The following is a 21,302-nucleotide window of genomic DNA, read 5'->3' as shown; positions in this document are numbered from 1 at the left end:
AATGAGTCAAAATTAGATGGTTCATCGATAATGCGGGAAACTCCGAGATCTTGTTGGAATTCAGTGTGTCACTGAGTCTAGGCAAAATGCCTCATGTTTTATGCTTATTTAAACCGTCAATGTTGTGTAAATGTTTTGACAAGTCAGTCATAGTCACAGTAGCCTTGAGCAGCTAGCCAGATGTGCTGGCACATGTGCTGTAGAAACATCATTTTGGATTTTGGTGAGTTTGTGGTTCAACGTTTCAAGCATCACCATTAGTAAACAATGTGCACTTGAATGCGTAGACACCCATTATGTCATGCTTATAAGGGCTTGTAAAGTGCTATAAAGCTTGTGTGTATGCCAATTCTGAGCGTGACTAAAACTCTTGTGGTTCACGTGCTCACACAGCGTTCTTGTAATTATGCTTCAGTCCTCTTGTGCCGTTATCAGGCCACACAAACACACACACACACAAACACATCTCCTAACCCCGTTGTTAGTTGCTAATGAAGCCCCTCTCTGTCCAGTTGAGAGATACTGGGAGATAAACAACGGCTTCTGGGACATACTGTTTATCACTCAGTGTTCTGCTCCAGGGGTCCAGCCGGGTTAAATACCATGTAATGCTGTTAGCTAGTGCTCCAAATTGTTGTTTTTCTCATCTCTGTTCTCTTTATAGCTTGTTTTCCATGATCATGTCTCGATTCTATCTCCTTCTCTCTGCGAGAAAACAACAAGGGGCTCTCTATTCCTCTAAAACCCTGATTTCGGACTAGTCTCTCTCTCTCCCCTCTAACCTCCTCCGGCTCTCACCCTCCCTCATTTTAGGCTACCCCCTCCCTCTGTTCTTTTATTCCCTCTCTCTGTCGCTTTAAATATTTAAACAGCTCAATTAGCGTGGTACCTGATGCCAATGAGACAAGGGGCCTTTTATGTTCAACCATCTGTCTGTGTGTGTGTGTGTGTATGAGTGTGTGTGTATGAGTGTGTGTGTGTGTGTGTGTGTGTGTGTGTGTGTGTGTGTGTGTGTGTGTGTGTGTGTGTGTGTGTGTGAGTGTGAGTGTGAGTGTGTGTGTGTGTGTGTGTGTGTGTGTGTGTGTGTGTGTGTGTGTGTGTGTGTGTGTGTGTGTGTGTGTGTGTGAGTGCGTGTGTGTATGAGTGCGTGTGTGTGAGTATGTGAGTGTGTGTGTGTGAGTGTGTGTGTGCACGCACGCACGCCTTGGCTTCTTTGCTAGACTTGTACGTACTGTACAAGTAAACAAGCTTGGACACTCGGACACTGGTGTTCAGTCTCTTTGCCCCCGATGTGTTCCGTCTTCTCTATATGCAAACCCTTTACACAGAGCCCCATTGACCACCCCAATAACTTCTGGAGCCCACACTACAGACGTCAGTAGAGACGGAATGTGATACATTCTCCCTCCACCATTAGGGAAAACCCACTGTGGCTTTTAGACAGACCCACAGAGAGAATACAACCAGCTGTGTGTGTGTGTGTGTTGGGCTATAGCATATTTTTCTTTGTTTCTTTCAAGGACTCCAATATACTACTGTACATTTTTTCAACCATTTTAACCATGAATAACAATACACACTCCTGTCAATAGTACATTGATCTCACCAAGGGAATGAAATGGTCAAATGTGACACCTGAAGCTAATGGATGTCTAGAGCTACAGTAATATAATGATAATGGATTAGATATACCGTGCATTTGGGAAGTATTCAGACCACGACTTTTTTCCACATTTTGTTACATTTAAAATGTAAATGCAAATGTATTACAAATAAAAAAAGGGAAATATCACATTTACCTTCGTATTCAGACCCTTCACTCAGCAATTTGTTGAAGCACCTTTGGCAGCTAGGGTATCATCTAGGGTATGATGCTCCTTTAAGTGCGTTTTGGCAAACTCCAAGCAGGCTGTCATGTGGCTTTTACCGAGGAGAAAAAAAAACTGTTTTCACTTTGTCATTATGGGGTATTGTGTGTAGATTGACGAATATTTTCTGAATACACTATAAATAGCTTTCCCAGGTGCTCAAAACTCTTTTACATGACTCCCACTGACTGTGCTAATGAGTAGTGAGAACTAGCAGACAGAGATTGCTTTGGCCCTCTAGGCAGGACTGGAGCTGAAGTTGTACCAGTGCCGCTCATCCACTGTTGGTTGTTGACCTAGAGAGCGATAGAGAGAGACACTAGGGCACCGGGACTCGCAGAGTTCACCTTTAATAACCTTACTGTTTCTATTAGCCAGATAAATAATACGTCTGTTCAATATATCGCTCCTTTTATTTGACCCCTTGAACCAAAGAAGACTTGAGTCATCAGACAAGGTCAGAGTGGGAAAGCAGGAAGCATTCTTCTGTTCCAGATCATCATTCTAATCATGCTCTGATGCTCTGATCTGCTCATCTGAACATTTGATTTATTTACTCATTATTAATGGGAGGAAAATAATGAGTCACTTATGTCCACTTTCAGAGGCCTGCGATCGTTGTGTGTATGTCTGTGTGTGTCTACTGACTTGTCTTTGTTGATTACAGGGAATTGCAGTATAAATCGCCCCGGGGTGATTGGACCCATACAGGGTTCAATAACCAGAAGATATCATGGGATGGGGTAACGTGTGTGTGTGTGTATGTGCATGTTTGTGATAAAGGGGTCGACCACACAGTTAATTATCACTTGGCCCCTGGCAAAGAGTGAGCCCAGTTATTTTAGATATGTCGTTCTTTATACTGTCTATGCTGTATAAAACTCTGACGTGGGACTCATCTCTCTCTCTCTCTCTCTCTCTCTCTCCCCCAATATATCTTCTTTCTTGGGTAAATCCTCCGTCTATCTCACCCTCATAGCTAGAGAGAGACGCTAATATCATAGACGACTCCTGCTGTCTAATTTCACCACTCTAGCTACAGCGTGAATCAGCTACTTACACAGCCTCTTAAACTCCGGTTTTGATAGACACAAACTCTTGGAGGAAGATAGACATTACAACAAGTGGTTGTGATCACAACAAACAACCAAAGCATTTTTTCATCAGAACTCTTCGATGTACACTCAAGCAGTCTCCCATAGCTCTATACTATAAGCCGCTGTCGCCAGGTTCTGGCGTGTGTTGTGAGTGCTTTTGTCTCTTCCTGTGTGTGTTTCTGGTGCGAAGCAACAGAATCAGTCAGTCAAGAGAAAGTGTGTTTGTGTCTCTGTTTGTGCATATCTCTAAGGATGTGTGTGTGTGTGTGGGGGGGGGGGGGGGGGGGGGGGGTTGTGGTTGGAGGTGGGCTGTTGTTAGGTTAGCGACTTAGTGTGTTACTGGTGGGGTGGGGGTTATTGATTGGTTGGGTAAGGGTGTTCCGGAGCGGTTGATTGGGTGAGGATGGGCTGAACGAGCGGTAGGCAGATGGGAGGTGAGGAGGTCAAACCCAGACGCCACAAGGGGATTTCTACACCTTCACCCCCCCCAATCTCCTTCACCCTCCAATCTGATTAAACAACACACTATTGCTTTCTTTACACCCCCCCCTCCCCGTCCCCCTCTCATCTTGCTGCTCCTCTGTGACCCCCCAGCCTACTCAAGACACTGTTGGGGATATTTAACATGCCCCTATGGCCTCTATGCTTAGATAACCCCCACCCCCTCACTCAACAGAATACCCAAACACACACACCCAAACACACACATTCTTCGCCCTAACTGCCCCTTCTACACACGCACGCACCCAGGACCCCGCACGTGTGCACACACTCTCTCCTGAGAAACACACACCACACGCTCCCTCTATCTCTGGCCGCCTGACCCCACGTCCAGCCGTGTCAGGGTCGACCATAAGAACCATGTAAGCCTCCCCAGCTAAGGGTCTACCTCGGTGTGCTACATCAGCAGCAACGCCTCAGAGCAGTACGCATGGACGAGCCTGGGTGTGTGTGTTTGTTTGTGATGTGTGTGTGTGTGTGTTCATGCACGATTGACTGTGTCTTATACGTGCGAGTGTGCTCTGCATGTGTGTTCACGCATGGATGACGTGTGTGTTTGCGCTTTTATGTCTTTGTCTATATGCGTGTGTGTGCTTGAGCGCGCTTGTGTGTAGATGTATTTTTGTGTCTTTGACTGGTTTTGGCTGTGTGTGTGTGTGATAGTGCATGCACATGTGTGAGTTTGTGTCAATGTGTGTGTTTATATGTCTCTTTCTATGTGTGTGTGTGTGTGAGTATGTGTGTGAACAATTGTGCATGCGTGTGTTTCTGAGCAAGCGTGGGGGAGGGGCTCATGAATAATTCATGAGGTGGGAAGGGAGAAGGCAAGGGGGCGGCAGCAGATGGAGGATCTGTATTTGTGAGTGTGTTTGTGTGGATGTGTGGATGTGGAACGAGCTAGAGCGAGGACAGAAACAGACAGAGAGAGAGAGAGAGAGAGAGAGAGAGAGAGAGAGGAGGCATCAGTCTTTCTGTAACATTATCAAATCAACTTGCCCTGTGTTCTGTTTCTTCCTGTGTGACTGGATCTGTCAGTCGCTTTTATTTCTTGGATCTGGATGTACCAGGGGGGACGTTTCGTGACATAACACTGAGCCCAGAGGACCAGACTAGGACTTCCTGTGATGGGGAAGCAGTGTTCTCTAGGGGAGCACAATTTCACCTGGTCAGATACCCTCCACTGATCGGTAATCTGTCTCTCTTCAGAGGTGTGTGTGTGTGTGTGTGTGTGTGTGTGTGTGTGTGTGTGTGTGTGTGTGTGTGTGTGTGTGTGTGTGTGTGTGTGTGTGTGTGTGCTGTGCTGTCTGTGCTGTCTGTGCTGTCTGTGCTGTCTGTGCTGTCTGTGCCCGGCGGAAAGATGCTTTTGTTAGAGTGCGCCACTATGTGTGTTTCAAAGGCTGTCATAGAGTTGGTAAGTGTGTGTGTTCTCATTTGCAGAGCTCTTATTTTTCGGCTGTTTATGTGTGTGTTAGCATATGGTTTCATTCATATTTCGATATCGTGGTAATGCGTGTTCACTCTACCTCTCTGCTTTGGCGGAAAAAAAGGCTTTTATTTTATTTGTATTTATTTTACAATTTGGGATATTATCATACAATAATATTTTTGTTCATGGTCATGAAAAATCCTTACAATCCTCTTTTGAGGAACGCTGACAAAGTTTTTGTTGTTGTTGTCATACATGGTTCCATTTTGTCCTGTGGTGTTTGTCTTTAACAAAAGCAAGTTGTTTCATTTTTACGAACCAGAATGGAGCCTAACCAATCATCAAATCATTGATGCAGCCCAGGTGCCTGTCTAATTACTGCCTTCTCAGATTTGTCTGGTGCTCCGTTGTTAGAAGGATGTTCCGCTGTGTTCTAAGCTTTGTGAGGTAGAAAGGACACTCATCATGATCCGTGCGCTGGTTAAAATGAAGAATAACAGTGTGTGCGCTGTCAATACTGCCACACGCACTGATCGGTCCGTCTGACACAGTTTGATTGCTGTTATTGATCATGTCTTTGGGACCACAGGCTATATGCTACCTCTGTCAACCATATCAGTCTAGTGTATGTCGCTGCTGCCCATTGCCCGTTGCCATTGCCCATACTCTGTCTCTCTAACAGTGGTCATTCATACTTTGTCTGTCTGTACTGAGTGATTGTGTGTTGCCTGTCTAGTGTGTCTGTGTCACAGGAGGTTGGTGGCACCTCAATTGGGGAGGAAGGGCTCATAGTATTGGCTGGAACAGAGTACATGGAATGGTACCGAACTGATCAAATACATGGTTCCATGTTTGATACCATTCCATTCACTTCTTTCCAGCCATTATTATGAGCCGTCCTCCCCTCGCCAGCCCCCTGTGATCAGTGTGTACTATCTATGGCTACTCCATCTGTCTCTGTTAGAAACCTGGTGATGCCATTGTCATACCACTCCCCCGCAAGTGTGTGCACATGAGTGTGTGGTTCTGTGTGTGTGTGTGTGTGTTACAGTAATCTGCCTATGGCTTCTTGACTCTCCCAGTGTGTATGGCAATGTGGTGATGCTGCTGTCTTGGTGTTTGTGTGTGTGTTCTGTGATGTCAGCGGTGTTCCAGCTTCGAGCCGTTGTCAGACAGATGAGAGTTCTTTGTGTCAGAACTCTCCTTAGCTGACCGTTATTCAGACACACACACACACACACACACACACACACACGCACACGCACACACACACACCAAACACACTGGGAAAGACAATGATTATTGGAAGAGACAAGAATCCATCGGCAGGTTAACACACACCAGAAAACAGACACACGAAAACAGACATGGACATGGACAGAGACATGGAAGACATGAAAACAGGCACATGAAAAACAGACACACGAAAACAGACACACACACACACGAAAACACACGCACACACACGAAAACAGACACACAGACACACACACGAAAACACACACACACACACGCACACACACACACACACACACACACATACGAAAACAGACACACGCACGAAAACAGACACCCCGCACAAAAACACACACACACACACACGAAAACAGACACAAACACGAAAACAGACACACGCACGAAAACAGACACCCGCACGAAAACAGACACACACGAAAACAGACACACACACGAAAACAGACACACACAAGACAATCAACACACACACACTTGTGCATAATCAAGTAGACATACAGTGGGGCAAAAAAGTATTTAGTCAGCCACCAATTGTGCAAGTTCTCCCACTTAAAAAGATGAGAGAGGCCTGTCATTTTTCTCATAGGTACACTTCAACTAGGACAGTCAAAATTAGAAGAAAAAAAATCACATTGTAGGATTTTTAATGAATTTATTTGCAAATTATGGTGGAAAATAAGTATTTGGTCACCTACAAACAAGCAAGATTTCTGGCTCTCACAGACCTGTAACTTATTGTTTAAGAGGCTCCTCTGTCCTCCACTCGTTACCTGTATTAATGGCACCTGTTTGAACTTGTTATCAGTATAAAAGACACCTGTCCACAACCTCAAACAGTCACACTCCAAACTCCACTATGGCCAAGACTAAAGAGCTGTCAATGGACACCAGAAACAAAATTGTAGACCTGCACCAGGCTGGGAAGATTGAATCTGCAATAGGTAAGCAGCTTCGTTTGAAGAAATCAACTGTGGGAGCAAATATTAGGAAATTGAAGACATACAAGACCACTGATAATCTCCCTCGATCTGGGGTTCCACGCAAGATCTCACCCCTTGGGGTCAAAATGATCACAAGAACGGCGAGCAAAAATCCCAGAACCACACGGGGGGACCTAGTGAATGACCTGCAGAGAGCTGGGACCAAAGTAACAAAGCCTACCATCAGTAACACACTACGCCGCCAGGGACTCAAATCCTGCAGTGCCAGACGTGTCCCCCTGCTTAAGCCAGTACATGTCCAGGCCCGTCTGAAGTTTGCTAGAGAGCATTTGGATGATCCAGAAGAAGATTGGGAGAATGTCAGATGAAACCAAAATATAACTTTTTGGTAAAAACTCAACTCGTCGTGTTTGGAGGACAAAGAATGCTGAGTTGCATCCAAAGAACACCATACCTACTGTGAAGCATGGGGGTGGAAACATCATGCTTTGAGGCTGTTTTTCTGCAAAGGGACCAGGACGACTGATCCTTGTAAAAGAAAGATTGAATGGGGCCATGTATCATGAGATTTTGAGTGAAAACCTCCTTCCATCAGCAAGGGCATTGAAGATGAAACGTGGCTGACTCTTTCAGCATGACAATGATCCCAAACACACTGCCCGAGCGCAACGAAGGAGTGGCTCCGTAAGAAGCATTTCAAAGTCCTGGAGTAGCCTAGCCAGTCTCCAGATCTCAACCCCATAGAAAATCTTTGGAGGGAGTTGAAAGTCTGTGTTGCCCAGCAACAGCCCCATAACATCACTGCTTTAGAGGAGATCTGCATGGAGGAATGGACCAAAATACCAACAACAGTGTGTGAAAACCTTGCGAAGACTTACAGAAAACATTTGACCTCTGTCATTGCCAACAAAGGGTATATAACAAAGTATTGAGATAAACTTTTGTTATTGACCAAATACTTATTTTCCACCATAATTTGCAAATAAATTCATAAAAAATTCTACAATGTGATTTTCGGGATTTTTTTTCTCTTTTTGTCTGTCATAGTTGAAGTGTACCTATGATGAAAATTACAGGCCTCTCTCCTCTTTTTAAGTGGGAGAACTTGCACAATTGGTGGCTGACTAAATACTTTTTTGCCCCACTGTACCTACACACACATGCGCTCACATTTGTATGCATATACTAATGGTCATACTTGTCTGTCCATCAATAATGACGTTACTCCAAGGTAGGGTGGACGTTGCACATGGAGCACTGATACCACCACCACAATCATGAACAAGCGCTGGCAATTGACCATTTCAATCCGGCTTTGGAATCATTCACAATCACAGGGTTCCTTGTCCTATGTTTTCCAATTCATCAAGTAACACGCAGGAACAAGAGCATGGCTGGGCCAGGTTTAGGACTGAAATGGTAGAGGGTTGTGTGTGCACTGCACACAATATGTGTGTCTCTCTGCGTGTCCGTGTGTGTGTTTGTGTCCGTGTGTGAGTGTGTGGGGAGGGGTTCTTAGACACTCTGTGTGTGTGTGTGGAGGGTTATTGCGTACATTGGGAGTAGTGGGTCAGCCTATGGTACAACAGTGTGAAAGTGAGGGAGAGAAAGGAGTGGAGAGAGCAGGGGAGAAAGAGAGGGGGAGAGAGTGGAGAAGGAGACAGATGGGGAGAGAAAAGGAGAGGAGGAGTGAGTGGAGANAATTGACCATTCAATCCGGCTTTGGAATCATTCACAATCACAGGGTTCCTTGTGTGTGTGTGGAGGGTTATTGCGTACATTGGGAGTAGTGGGTCAGCCTATGGTACACAGTGTGAAAGTGAGGGGGAGAGAAAGAGTGGAGAGAGCAGGGGGAGAAGAAGAGGGGGAGAGAGTGGAGAGCGAGACAGATGGGGGAGAGAAAAGGAGAGGAGAGTGCGTGTAGAGAGAGAGAGGGAGGAGATAAAGAGAGGGGAGAGAAAGAGAGGGGAGAGAGAGAGACGGGAGAGAGTGCGAGTGAGGAGAGAAAGAGAGCCTCATCCTTTGTTCCTAGGCGGTAGGAGAAGAGGTTAATGTAGCCAGCCAGCGAGGGAGAGAGAGAGAGAGAGAGAGAGGACAGAGGAGGGGAGAGGCCTAATGGATACAGATGGCCTTTCACTGTTAATATTTGGACTGGAGCCTTCAAATCAACCCCCCCCCCTTTCTCTGCTCACCCTTCTCTCCATTCCTCCATCCCCCATCTCAACTACCCTTGGGGGCAGATGCAAACATATTCTCACTATAGGACTGGCCCTTTTTCTCTTCAATAGACAGGGGAAAGAGACCATAGATGTCAGTCCAGTGTGCATAGTGTCTAAGGTATACTGGGACTCGATTTGTCACTGTGATATGGTGTGTTGCATGGCCACAGGATATTGTAGGCATGTTTTGTTCATGTGTTTGTATGTCTGTGTGAGAATTCACGTCTCTCTCTCTCTCTCTCAATTGCCTCCTCTAACCCTTTATTTTATCACCCACCTCGCCACATATCCCTCTCCTTGTTTTCCCTCCCCTCTCCATCCCTCCCTCTCCATCCCTGCCTCTCCATCCCTGCCTCTCCATCCCTGCCTCTCCATCCCTGCCTCTCCATCCCTGCCTCTCTATCGCTCCCTCTCCATCCCTGCCTCTCCATCCCTCCCTCTCCATCCCTGCCTCTCCATCCTTGCCTCTCCATCCCTCCCTCTCCATCCCTGCCTCTCCATCCCTGCCTCTCCATCCCTCCCTCTCCATCCCTGCCTCTCCATCCCTCCCTCTCCATCCCTGCCTCTCCATCCCTCCCTCTCCATCCCTCCCTCCCTCTCCATCCCTGCCTCTCCATCCCTGCCTCTCCATCCCTCCCTCTCCATCCCTCCCTCTCCATCCCTGCCTCTCCATCCCTGCCTCTCTATCGCTCCCCTCTCCATCCCTGCCTCTCCATCCCTCCCTCTCCATCCCTGCCTCTCCATCCTGCCTCTCCATCCCTCCTCTCCATCCCTGCCTCTCCATCCCTCCCTCTCCATCCCTCCCTCTCCATCCCTGCCTCTCCATCCCTGCCTCTCCATCCCTCCTCTCCATCCCTCCCTCTCCATCCCTGCCTCTCCATCCCTGCCCTCTCCATCCCTCCCTCTCCATCCCTGCCTCTCCATCCCTCCCTCTCCATCCCTGCCTCTCCATCCCTGCCTCTCCATCCCTCCTCTCCATCCCTCCCTCTCCATCCCTGCCTCTCCATCCCTGCCTCTCTATCGCTCCCTCTCCATCCCTGCCTCTCCATCCCTCCCTCTCCATCCCTGCCTCTCCATCCCTCCTCTCCATCCCCCCTCTCCATCCCTGCCTCTCCATCCTCCCTCTCCATCCCCTCCCTCTCCATCCCTCCCCTCTCCATCCCTGCCTCTCCATCCCTGCCTCTCTATCGCTCCCTCTCCATCCCTGCCCTCTCCATCCCTCCTCTCCATCCCTCCTCTCATCCCTGCCTCTCCATCCCCCTCCCATCCTCCATCCCCCTCCCTCTCCATCCCTGCCTCTCATCCCTCCTCTCCATCCCTGCCTCTCCATCCCTCCCTCTCCATCCCTTCCCTCCCTCTCCATCCCTGCCTCCTCCCTCCCTCCATCCCTCCCTCTCCATCCCTGCCTCTCCATCCCTCCCTCTCCATCCCTGCCTCTCCATCCCTCCCTCTCCATCCCTCCCTCTCCATCCCTCCCTCTCCAACCCTCCCTCTCCATCCCTCCCTCTCCATCCATCCCTCTCCATCCATCCCTCCCCTCTCCATCCCTCCCTCTCCATCCCTGCCTCTCCATCCATCCCTCTCCATCCATCCCTCCCTCTCCATCCCTCCCTCTCCATCCCTGCCTCTCCATCCCTCCCTCTCCATCCCTGCCTCTCCATCCCTCCCTCTCCATCCCTGCCTCTCCATCCCTCCCTCTCCATCCCTGCCTCTCCATCCCTCCCTCCCTCTCCATCCCTCCCTCTCCATCCCTGCCTCTCCATCCCTCCCTCTCCATCCCTGCCTCTCCATCCCTCCCTCTCCATCCCTCCCTCTCCATCCCTCCCTCTCCATCCCTCCCTCTCCATCCATCCCTCTCCATCCATCCCTCCCTCTCCATCCCTCCCTCTCCATCCCTGCCTCTCCATCCCTCCCTCTCCATCCCTCCCTCTCCATCCCTGCCTCTCCATCCCTCCCTCTCCATCCCTGCCATTCTAACCCCAGTTTTTTATATAACAGATTTTTGCCGCTGACGACTCTCCTCTTCTGTCATATAAAGTTAAACTTTACACCGTGTGTGTGTTTGTGTCACAACACCCGCTAAGCGTTTACGTCCCATCAAACTGGTCGCTTGTGTGTGTGTGTGCGTCTGTGCGTGCACATGTGTGTGTTGTCTGATAAACCTATCAGCAGAATAAATAAAACATATGCAACAAAAAGGCCAGTCAGAGGAAAAGCCCACGTAAGAGCTTTAACTGACCGGCAGCTTCAGAGTTGCACTGAATGTTCCTTAGTGAATGTTCCTTAGTGAATGTTCCTTAATAAATGTTCCTTAGTGAATGTTCCTTAATAAATGTTCCTTAGTGAATGTTCCTTAGTGAATGTTCCTTACTGAATGTTCCATCCTGAATGTTCCTTAGTGAATGTTCCTTAGTGAATGTTCCTTAGTGAATGTTCCTTACTGAATGTTCCTCACTGAATGTTCTTATTCTAGCATCTTCTAGAGAATATTTTGTGTGCCGGGGAACACAGGAAGGTAACTCTCATTACTCATAACTCTCATTACCTGGCAACCCCTTGATATAGCCAGGTAACCCGCAGCAACAGAAAAGATGAAAGGAGGAAGGAATTGTTGAGGAGAGGAGAGGAGAGGAGAGGAGAGGAGAGGAGAGGAGAGGAGAGGAGAGGAGAGGAGAGGAGAGGAGAGGAGAGGAGAGGAGAGGAGAGGAGAGGAGAGGAGAGGAGAGGAGAGGAGAGGAGAGGAGAGGAGAGGAGAGGAGAGGAGAGGAGAGGAGAGGAGAGGAGAGGAGAGGAGAGGAGAGGAGAAGAACAGGAAGTCTGTTCCCATGGGATGCATATGTTGTGCCTGTGAGCCAAGTGCTTAACCTACATTACTCAGTCTGTGTGTGTGTTGTCCATGTGTTGTGTATGTTTGTGTATGTTTGTGTTATTTATACTCAAAGCCCCCTAGTATACGGCTTCTACTGTAAGACACACTATCAAACATTTACACTCCGTAGCACAGTCTACTGTAACACACATGCTAAAAGCCCCAGACAGCATGGTGATAACCTACATACGTAGCTTCACTGACTGTCCAGATGTGTGTGTGTGTGTGTGTTAGTCGTGGATTGTAATCTCAACTGTAAGGCTCTCTCCCTCTTTCTCTCTGTCACTCTCTCTTCCCCCCCCCTCTCTCTCTCTGTCTTTCTCTCTATTCCCCTCTCTCTCTCTCTGTCTCTTATCTCTTTCTGATTGTTATATTTTTCTGAGAGAGATTGTTATATTTTAAGGTTAATAAAACGATGCATACTGTTTGGCTCGTTAAGGTTACACTTCTGCCTGCCTGTCTGTCTGCCTGTCTGTCTGTCTGTCTGTCTGTCTGTCTGTCTGTCTGTCTGTCTGTCTGTCTGTCTGTCTGTCTGTCTGTCTGTCTGTCTGTCTGTCTGTCTGTCTGTCTGTCTGTCTGTCTGTCTGTCTGTCTGTCTGTCTGTCTGTCTGTCTGTCTGTCTGTCTGTCTGTCTCCCTCTCTTCTCTGAGGCTGAGACAGGACGCTTTATGAGTTTACTGTTGAGGTAAACAAAATACTGTAGATTGGACTCCAAGACTGATGCTACTAGGGTACTCCTATGGTACTAATCTTAATTATGCTAATGACTGTGACATGGTGACCATAATGAAGGCCTTTCTTACACCTGTTAATGTCTTTGTCTGAGAGGAACCACAGCCAACGTTTAGCTTCTCTGTCTGTTAGGATGGGACGGGGGGAGACTTAAGTCTTCAGATGATATTGAAGTCAAACAGACAGTTAGCATTAAGAAAGAGCAGCTCATCAAAATTCGCATATATTATTCCCAGCCGTCCCCCTGACTAACTGTAGCAGCCCCCCTCCTCCCGGCATCAGGACACACACACACACAGACACCACTGCTTTCCTGTACACACACATGCACCGTACTGCCAGGATTCGGCTGTGTCTCTGGAGCTGTGGACCTGGCAGGGTCGAATGAGCCTGCGGATAATGAATAACTTTGGGAGTAATGCTGATGTCTGTAGCAGTTGGAGTAAAGGAAATATAGCCTACCATTGTCTGTGAGAAATTCTTTTTTTGAATACAAAGTACATGTTTTAAAACAAGTCAAAAGGTGCATAGTGCATTTGGATAGTATTTAAACCCATTGACTTTTTCCACATTTTGTTTTGTTACAGCATTATTTTGAAAATGATTCAATTGCTTTTTTCCTCATCAATCTACACACAGTACCCATAATGACAAAGCAAAAACTGATTTTTAGACATTTTTGCAAATGTATAATACATTTTAAACTGAAATATCACATTTACATGAGTATTCAGACCCTTTACTCAGTACTTTGTTGAAGCACGTTTGGCAGCGATTACAGCTGTTGAGTCTTCTTGCATACGAGGCAAGGAGTTTCTCCCATTCTTTTCTGCAGATCCTCTCAAGCTCTGTCAATTTGGATGGGGAGCGTCGCTGCACAGCTATTTTCAGGTCTCTCCAGAGATGTTCAATCTTGGTTTCATTAGATAAGAGACTCTTGTTTCTCATGGTCTGAGAGTCCTTTAAGTGCCTTTTGGCAAACTCCAAGCGGGCTCTCATGTGCCTCTTACTGAGGAGTGTCTTCCGTCTGGCCACTCTACTATTAAGACCTGGTTGTCCTTCTTGAAGGTTCTCCCATCTCCACAGAGGAAGTCTGAAACTCTGTCAGAATGACCATTGGGCTCTTGGTCACCTCCCTGACCAAGGCCCTTCTCCCCCGATTGCTCAGTTTGGCCGGGGCGGGCAGCTCTAGGAAGAGTCTTTGCGGTTCCAAACTTCTTCCGTTTAAGAATGATGTAGGCCACTGTGTTCTTGGGGACCTTCAATGCTGCAGACATGTTTTGGTTCCTTTCCCCAGATCTGTGCCTCGACACAATCCTGTCTCGAAGCGCTACAGAAAATTCATTCGACCTCATGGCTTGGTTTTTGCTTTCCAAATCATGTCCATTTACCACAGGTGGACTTCAATCAAGTTGTAGAAACATCTCAAGGATGATCAATGGAAACAGGATGCAACTGAGCTCAATTTTGAGTCTCATTGCAAAGGTTCTGAATACTTATATAAATAAGGTATTTCTGTTTTTTATTTTTTATACATTTGGAAAAAAAACTCTGAAAGCCTGTTTTTGCTTTGTCATTATGGTGTATTGTTTGTAAATTGTGTGTTAATTGATGATATATATATATAATCAATTTACACAATAATATAAATCATCAATTTACACACAATTTACACACAATTTACACACAATGCCCCATAATGACAAAGCAGAACAGGTTCTCAGAATTTTTAACACATTTATACATATATAATTTGTTCAAATACATTTTAGAATGAGGCTGCAACGTAACAAAATGTGGAAAAAGGGAAGGGTCTGAATACTTTCCGAATACGCTGTATGTACACAGATACTGTAGTATTTTAGCATTTGACATTTGGTTTTTACTCAACCCTGCGTTAGATTCTGTGAATTTCCATTAAAAGGCTACAGTCAGAATGTCTGGTAACCAGTTTACATGACATCTTCCCTGTGGTTATGCTACAGCAGATTGAGTTACTGCGTAAGCTATGTTATATATCCACAACAGTTTATCCAAAGGCTAAACGCTTCAGACACATACATTCTAATGTATATTGGTGAAATTTGTCGAAGACAAATTACCGTTCGGGGACAATAAAGTTTATTTGATCTTATCTTATTTAATATTACCCCGTGTGCTTTTCCTTTTCGCTCAATGACACAGTCAGTGGCTTCAGGCTTGGACTCAGGATCTGATTGGATTTGGTGTCAGTCATCTGTTGTCTGGTCTGCAGAAAAGCAGCGTCAACGGAAGTAATCACATTTACCCCAGCCAGTCCTCCCTCCTCAGCTAGAACAAAAGCCTGCTCATAGACAGTGCTTTAGTGGCAGACTCAGAGGAGGATATGTCCCAAATGGCACCCTTTTCCCTACATAGTGCACTACTTTTGACCAGAGCCCTATGGCACTATATTCTCTATAATATATGGAATACATGCCATTTTAGTGCACTACTAATGAGCAGAGCCCAATGGCAACCTATTCCCTATTTAGTGCACTACTTTCATGAGTAGCCCATAGGGCTCTGGTCAAAAGTAGTGTGTTATATAGAGAATAGAGTACAATTTGGGATGCATGCTCAGACTTACTCTCTATTGTGTTCTCTATACAGGGCTCTCCGAGTACATCAACACTCAGAGTCTAACAGAACACTCAGTGAACGGAACTGATTACAATTAATGGAATTGGTGGCTCCATAAAGACATAAGTTCTTCCTGGTCTCTTAATGACATCATCTCTACCTCATCCCACTTCATCTTATTCGAGTTTACTGGCTGGCTGTGTGTGTGTGTGCTGATGATGGTGCGCTGTGAGTGAAAGACAGTGTGCGGCATAGAGTTGAATAGGAGGCTCCTCTTTACCATAACGCATAGCTTCTGTGACAGCATGGGCAGCATTGTGGCACATCAGCCGTCTATCTAGTAGAGGAGAGATGTGCCTAGTGGCCTTAATTAGCTCCGGGGGAGGAGTGGTGAGTGTGCCTTGGGGTTTGGTGAGGGGGGGATAGGGGGTAGGAGGAGGTTCTGGTGCTTGTTGTTATTCGGAGGCTTAAATTAATGGATTTGTCAGCAGCTTCAAAACCGTTCACCCTATTTTTAACCACACACATATGGACACTCACACAGGCACACACAGACACACACACACACACACACACACACACACACACACACACACACACACACACACACACACACACACACACACACACACACACACACACACACACACACACACACACACACACAGGAGGCTGCTGAGGGGAGGACGGCTCATAATAATGGCTGGAACGGAGTGAATGGAATAGCGTCAAACACATGGAAACAACGTGTTTGATGTATTTGATACCATTCCACTGATTCCACTCCAGCCTTTACCACAAGCCTGTCCTTTAAGGTGCCACCAACCTCCTGTGATGGACACACGTACACATGCTCACTCTTTCTGTTTGCACAGACCACGCACACACACGCTCACACACATGCACTCCAAATCACACCTTTTAACCACTTCACAACCATCACAGATGAACATAATCACATGCACACACACACACACACACTGCTGTCAGTCATTTTAGCACCGTAGTCCCTGGGGGTTCTAATCACACCTCTCTCCTCTATCTCTTCTTTCTCTCCTCTCTAATCCCTGTCTGTTATCACAGAGAGAGGAGGGGTAGAGAGAGAGAGAGCCCTGGAGAGAGGGAAAAACAGACAGTACATCTGACTTGGAAATAGATAAGGGAGGAGTAAACAATAGAGAAAGAGACAGAGGAAGAGGAGAAGAAATGGGGAAGGAGATGGAGTGGGGGATGTGTCTGTCTACAGTATGTGTCTGTCCCAAGAGGATGTAACGTAGGACAACTCAACAACCACCATGCTCTCACCAGAATTAACCAAGATACATTTGAAAAATGGCATTTTGTAGAAGGATGAGATGGAGAGAGAGGGAGAGAGAAAGAGATGGAAAGAGGGAGGAGGTCCCAGGAGGAGGTAAAACTGCAGGACTCACCAGCCACTCCTGAATGGCTTTAATCACCACAGTAACCCCAGGCAGATGGGCCCACACTGGTAAATTAGGCCTCGCAGCCTTGCCCACACACACACACACACATACACACACACACACACACACACACACACACACACACACACACACACACACACACACACACACACACACACACACACACACACACACACACACACACACACACACACGCTGGTCTCGCTTTGTGTGTTACATACTCTATGGTCCCTTTATGTGTGTGTGTTACATACTCTATGGTCCCTTTATGTGTGTGTGTTACATACTCTATGGTCCCTCTAAGTGTGTGTGTTACATACTCTATGGTCCCTTTATGTGTATGTGTTACATACTCTATGGTACCTTTATGTGTGTGTGTTACATACTCTATGGTACCTTTATGTGTGTGTGTTACATACTCTATGGTCCCTTTATGTGTGTGTGTTACATACTCTATGGTACCTCTAAGTGTGTGTGTTACATACTCTATGGTCCCTTTATGTGTATGTGTTACATACTCTATGGTCCCTTTATGTGTGTGTGTTACATACTCTATGGTCCCTTTATGTGTGTGTGTTACATACTCTATGGTCCCTCTAAGTGTGTGTGTTACATACTCTATGGTACCTTTATGTGTATGTGTTACATACTCTATGGTCCCTTTATGTGTGTGTGTTACATACTCTATGATCCCTCTTAATGTGTGTGTGTTACATACTCTATGGTCCCTTTATGTGTGTGTGTTACATACTCTATGGTCCCTTTATGTGTGTGTGTTACATACTCTATGATCCCTCTTAATGTGTGTGTGTTACATACTCTATGATCCCTCTTAATGTGTGTGTGTTACATACTCTATGGTCCCTCTAAGAGTGTGTGTTACATACTCTATGGTCCCTCTAGGGGTGGTGTTACATACTCTATGGTCCCTCTAGGGGTGGTGTTACATACTCTATGGTCCCTCTAAGTGTGTGTGTTACATACTCTATGGACCCATCAAATGGAGCAGCAGCCTCAGAGGGAGGTTCATTACTGATTCATGACTGGCCTGTTCTTGACCTCCGCTTTTCATACATAGTCTCTGTGTGGCCAAAGCCTAAAGTATCATTCTCATCCCCAATAATAACTGTAAGACAAAGGACATAGACATCAGTCAGTTAGCTTAGAGCCGCTGCTGGATATAGAACTACAGTATAACTGTGAAAAACTCTGCACTTTGCATGACATGCTCCTGTGTGTAGATATTCATTCGGTATGCGTGGCCAACAAATCAAATCAAATCAAATTTATTTATATAGCCCTTCGTACATCAGATGATATCTCAAAGTGCTGTACAGAAACCCAGCCTAAAACCCCAAACAGCAAGCAATGCAGGTGTAGAAGCACGGAGAGCATGGCTGACTGTAAATCTGTAGATTACGTATATATCAATGTTGTTTTCTCTGCCTGGTTTTAGTCAGTTAAATACTGTATATTGACTGTTCTGGGCAGAGGATTTTGTCTGTCTGAGAGATAAAGGAAATGTTTTGCTAGATGTTGGATCTTTCCTCAGTCGTAACCTCAGCAACCAGACATGACTGGAGGCAATCTTTGTTTAGTGTACCTTGTCTCTGAGTCAAGGGCAGGTGAGGTTCTCTCTGTACCACGCGCACGCACGTACACACACATACACAAACGAGCGTACGTGCGTACCTACGTCCGCCCGCACATACACACACACGCGTACGTGTCTGAGATGCAGGGGTTTGATAATGGGGAACACACCTCCAGCCGCACACTCCCGCTGGGGCTAGCCTCACCTTGGTGGATTTGTTGCTAAGGAGCCTTGGCGACCAGGTCTCTCTCTATTGGATGAAGTGGGACTGGGGGTGAGGAAGGGGGAGGAGAGGGGAGGAGGAAGTGAGACCCAGATGTGATAATGAGCTGGTGTGCTGTTTTTACATTTCTGCTAGGGAGGGGGGGGGAGCGAGTTGGGATAAGCGAGAGAGGGGGATAAATGAGAGTATGGTGGGAAAGTGGATGAAGAGGAAGATGGAGAGACAGAGAGAAGGTTGAAAGGAGGGAGATGGGGAAGGACGGAGTGCTTAAGGAATAGAACGAAAGAGAGACTGAGGGACAGGGTGAGCACAGAGGAGAGATAAAGAGGAGAGGATCAAGTAGAGAGGGAGAGGCAGAAAAGGGAGAGCTTGTTTAAAGAGAGCGAGGTAGACAGTCAGACAGGGGCCAGACAAACCCCTCTAATTTATTTGGTTTCTAGAATGGAGCCATGCCTTTGTTTTTCAGCTAGCCCTTTTCAACACGCACACACACACACTTCAGCTCTAATCATCTGTGTTTATATAGCAGAGATCCATAACCTTCAACCCTCTGTTCCTTGGTCAGTGTAGAGCTGTAGGACTCCTCTCTTGTAGACTTTACTAAACCAGTCTCTACCTCACTCAGCAGTATGGGTCTTCCAGAGCTGGCTTCTCTGAAAGTGGAAGTGTCTCCCATAGCAAAGATGGAAGTCTCAATCTCATGGTCTTGGTGTGTGTGTGTATGTCTTGAGACTACAGATGTGGTCTGGGTGGTCTCGAGGGCTTTGGTCTAGGTTATTAAACAGGTTTTGTCTGGGTCTCGAGGGCTTCGGTCTAGGTTATTAAACAGGTTTTGTCTGGGTCTCGAGAGCTTCGGTCTAGGTTATTAAACAGGTTTTGTCTGGGTCTCGAGAGCTTCGGTCTAGGTTATTAAACAGGTTTTGTCTGGGTCTCGAGAGCTTCGGTCTAGGTTATTAAACGGGTTTTGTCTGGGTCTCGAGAGCTTCGGTCTAGGTTCTTAAACTGGTATTGTCTGGGTCTCGTGGGCTTCGGTCTAGGTTCTTAAATGGTATTGTCTGGCTCTCGAGGGCTTCGGTCTAGGTTCTTAAATGGTATTGTCTGGCTCTCGAGGGCTTCGGTCTAGGTTCTTAAATGGTATTGTCTGGGTCTCGTGGGCTTCGGTCTAGGTTCTTAAATGGTATTGTCTGGCTCTCGAGGGCTTCGGTCTAGGTTCTTAAATGGGTATTGTCTGGGTCTCGGGGGCTTTGGTCTAGGTTCTTAAACTGGTATTGTCTGGGTCTCGAGGGCTTTGGTCTAGGTTCTTAAACGGGTATTGTCTGGGTCTCGAGGACTTCGGTCTAGGTTCTTAAACAGGTGTTGTCTAGGTCTCAAGAGCTTTGGTCTAGGTTCTTAAATGGTATTGTCTGGGTCTCGAGGGCTTCGGTCTAGGTTCTTAAATGGTTTTTGTCTGGGTCTCGAGGGCTTCGGTCTAGGTTCTTAAACAGGTATTGTCTGGGTCTCAAGAGCTTTGGTCTAGGTTCTTAAATGGTTTTTGTCTGGGTCTCGAGGACTTCGGTCTTGGTTCTTAAACGGGTTTTGTCTGGGTCTCGAGAGCTTCAGTTAGGTTCTTAAATGGTATTGTCTGGGTCTCGAGGGCTTCGGTCAAGGTTCTTAAACAGGTATTGTCTGGTTTGTGTTTTAGTTCTGGGTCTCTGATTTTCTGGTCTTGACTCCATCTCTGTTTCTATTGTGTCTGACAGGTTTATGAATAGTGTTTTCATGTAGAGGGATGACATCTCACCATGACTGAAGTGTTAGGAAGGAGCACCCAGGGCAACTCTCTCTCTCGATCTCCCTCTCTCTCTCTCTTTCTCTCAGATTTCATCCTAGTGATTCCCAGGCTTGTCTGCCAGTTTATAATGGGTTGAATAAAGGGGCATCATGTACTTTGTGTAAGTGGCTGCTTATTTCTTCATTTGCATGCAAGGTTGTCCTCTCGAGTGAATATGTGCTCGCGTGACTTTGTGAATTTCTTGTCCTTTGTCTTTGTGTCTGTGTTATGTATGCATAATTGCTTCATAACACACATGAGCTTCATGCTAAAGGTGAGAGGGGTCTTTAATATTTTAGAGAGGGGAGATGTTTGTCAAGTCATGTAGCAGAAGTAGACAGAACAATTGTCTGTCACTTAGCATATCCCTTAAAGTGTGTGTGTGTGTTAGCTTCCCAGGTCAAGTGAGTCAAGTCGAGTCAAATATCTTCACGCCAAGTGATCATTTTACTTTAAGTTAGCTTGTCTGTTATTCTAGGCCAATACATATGCTAGCCGCCAGGCCACTGTCAGTGGTCAGTTATACCCATGGTTAACACAGTTATATTTATTTGTCAGTGGTTATACAGTTATTTGTCAGTCATACCAGTGGTTCTGAGGCTTTCAGTCATGACCCAGTAGATGAAGTATACTGTATATCTAAGCCATTACACAGGAGAACTCTCCCACTACCCCCCAGTGCATCCAGAGTACCGAGACTCCATTTGGGAAACAGTGATTTG

General features: G+C 46.4%; 1 protein-coding gene across 21 annotated transcripts in view; it reads left to right on the top strand.

The window, feature by feature from the left end:
• LOC109870170 (neurofascin) overlaps positions 1-21,302 on the top strand; it is a 152,023-nt gene that overhangs the window by 46,604 nt on the left and 84,117 nt on the right. The window contains exon 1 of one of the 21 annotated variants that reach the window (XM_031825276.1): positions 4,358-4,653. The exons of 19 other annotated variants lie outside the window; for them this stretch is intronic. The gene's annotated coding sequence lies outside the window, so the exon portion shown is untranslated. Of the gene's footprint in view, positions 1-4,357; positions 4,654-21,302 lie in introns of those variants that run through there. One more of the 21 variants, XR_004210068.1, reaches the window with a different exon arrangement.

The sequence above is a fragment of the Oncorhynchus kisutch genome, linkage group LG1, assembly GCF_002021735.2.
Source record: "Oncorhynchus kisutch isolate 150728-3 linkage group LG1, Okis_V2, whole genome shotgun sequence".
Classification (NCBI taxonomy): domain Eukaryota; kingdom Metazoa; phylum Chordata; class Actinopteri; order Salmoniformes; family Salmonidae; genus Oncorhynchus; species Oncorhynchus kisutch.
The sequence above is the reverse complement of the archived record's forward strand: the minus strand, read 5'-3'. Positions and strand labels throughout refer to the sequence as shown.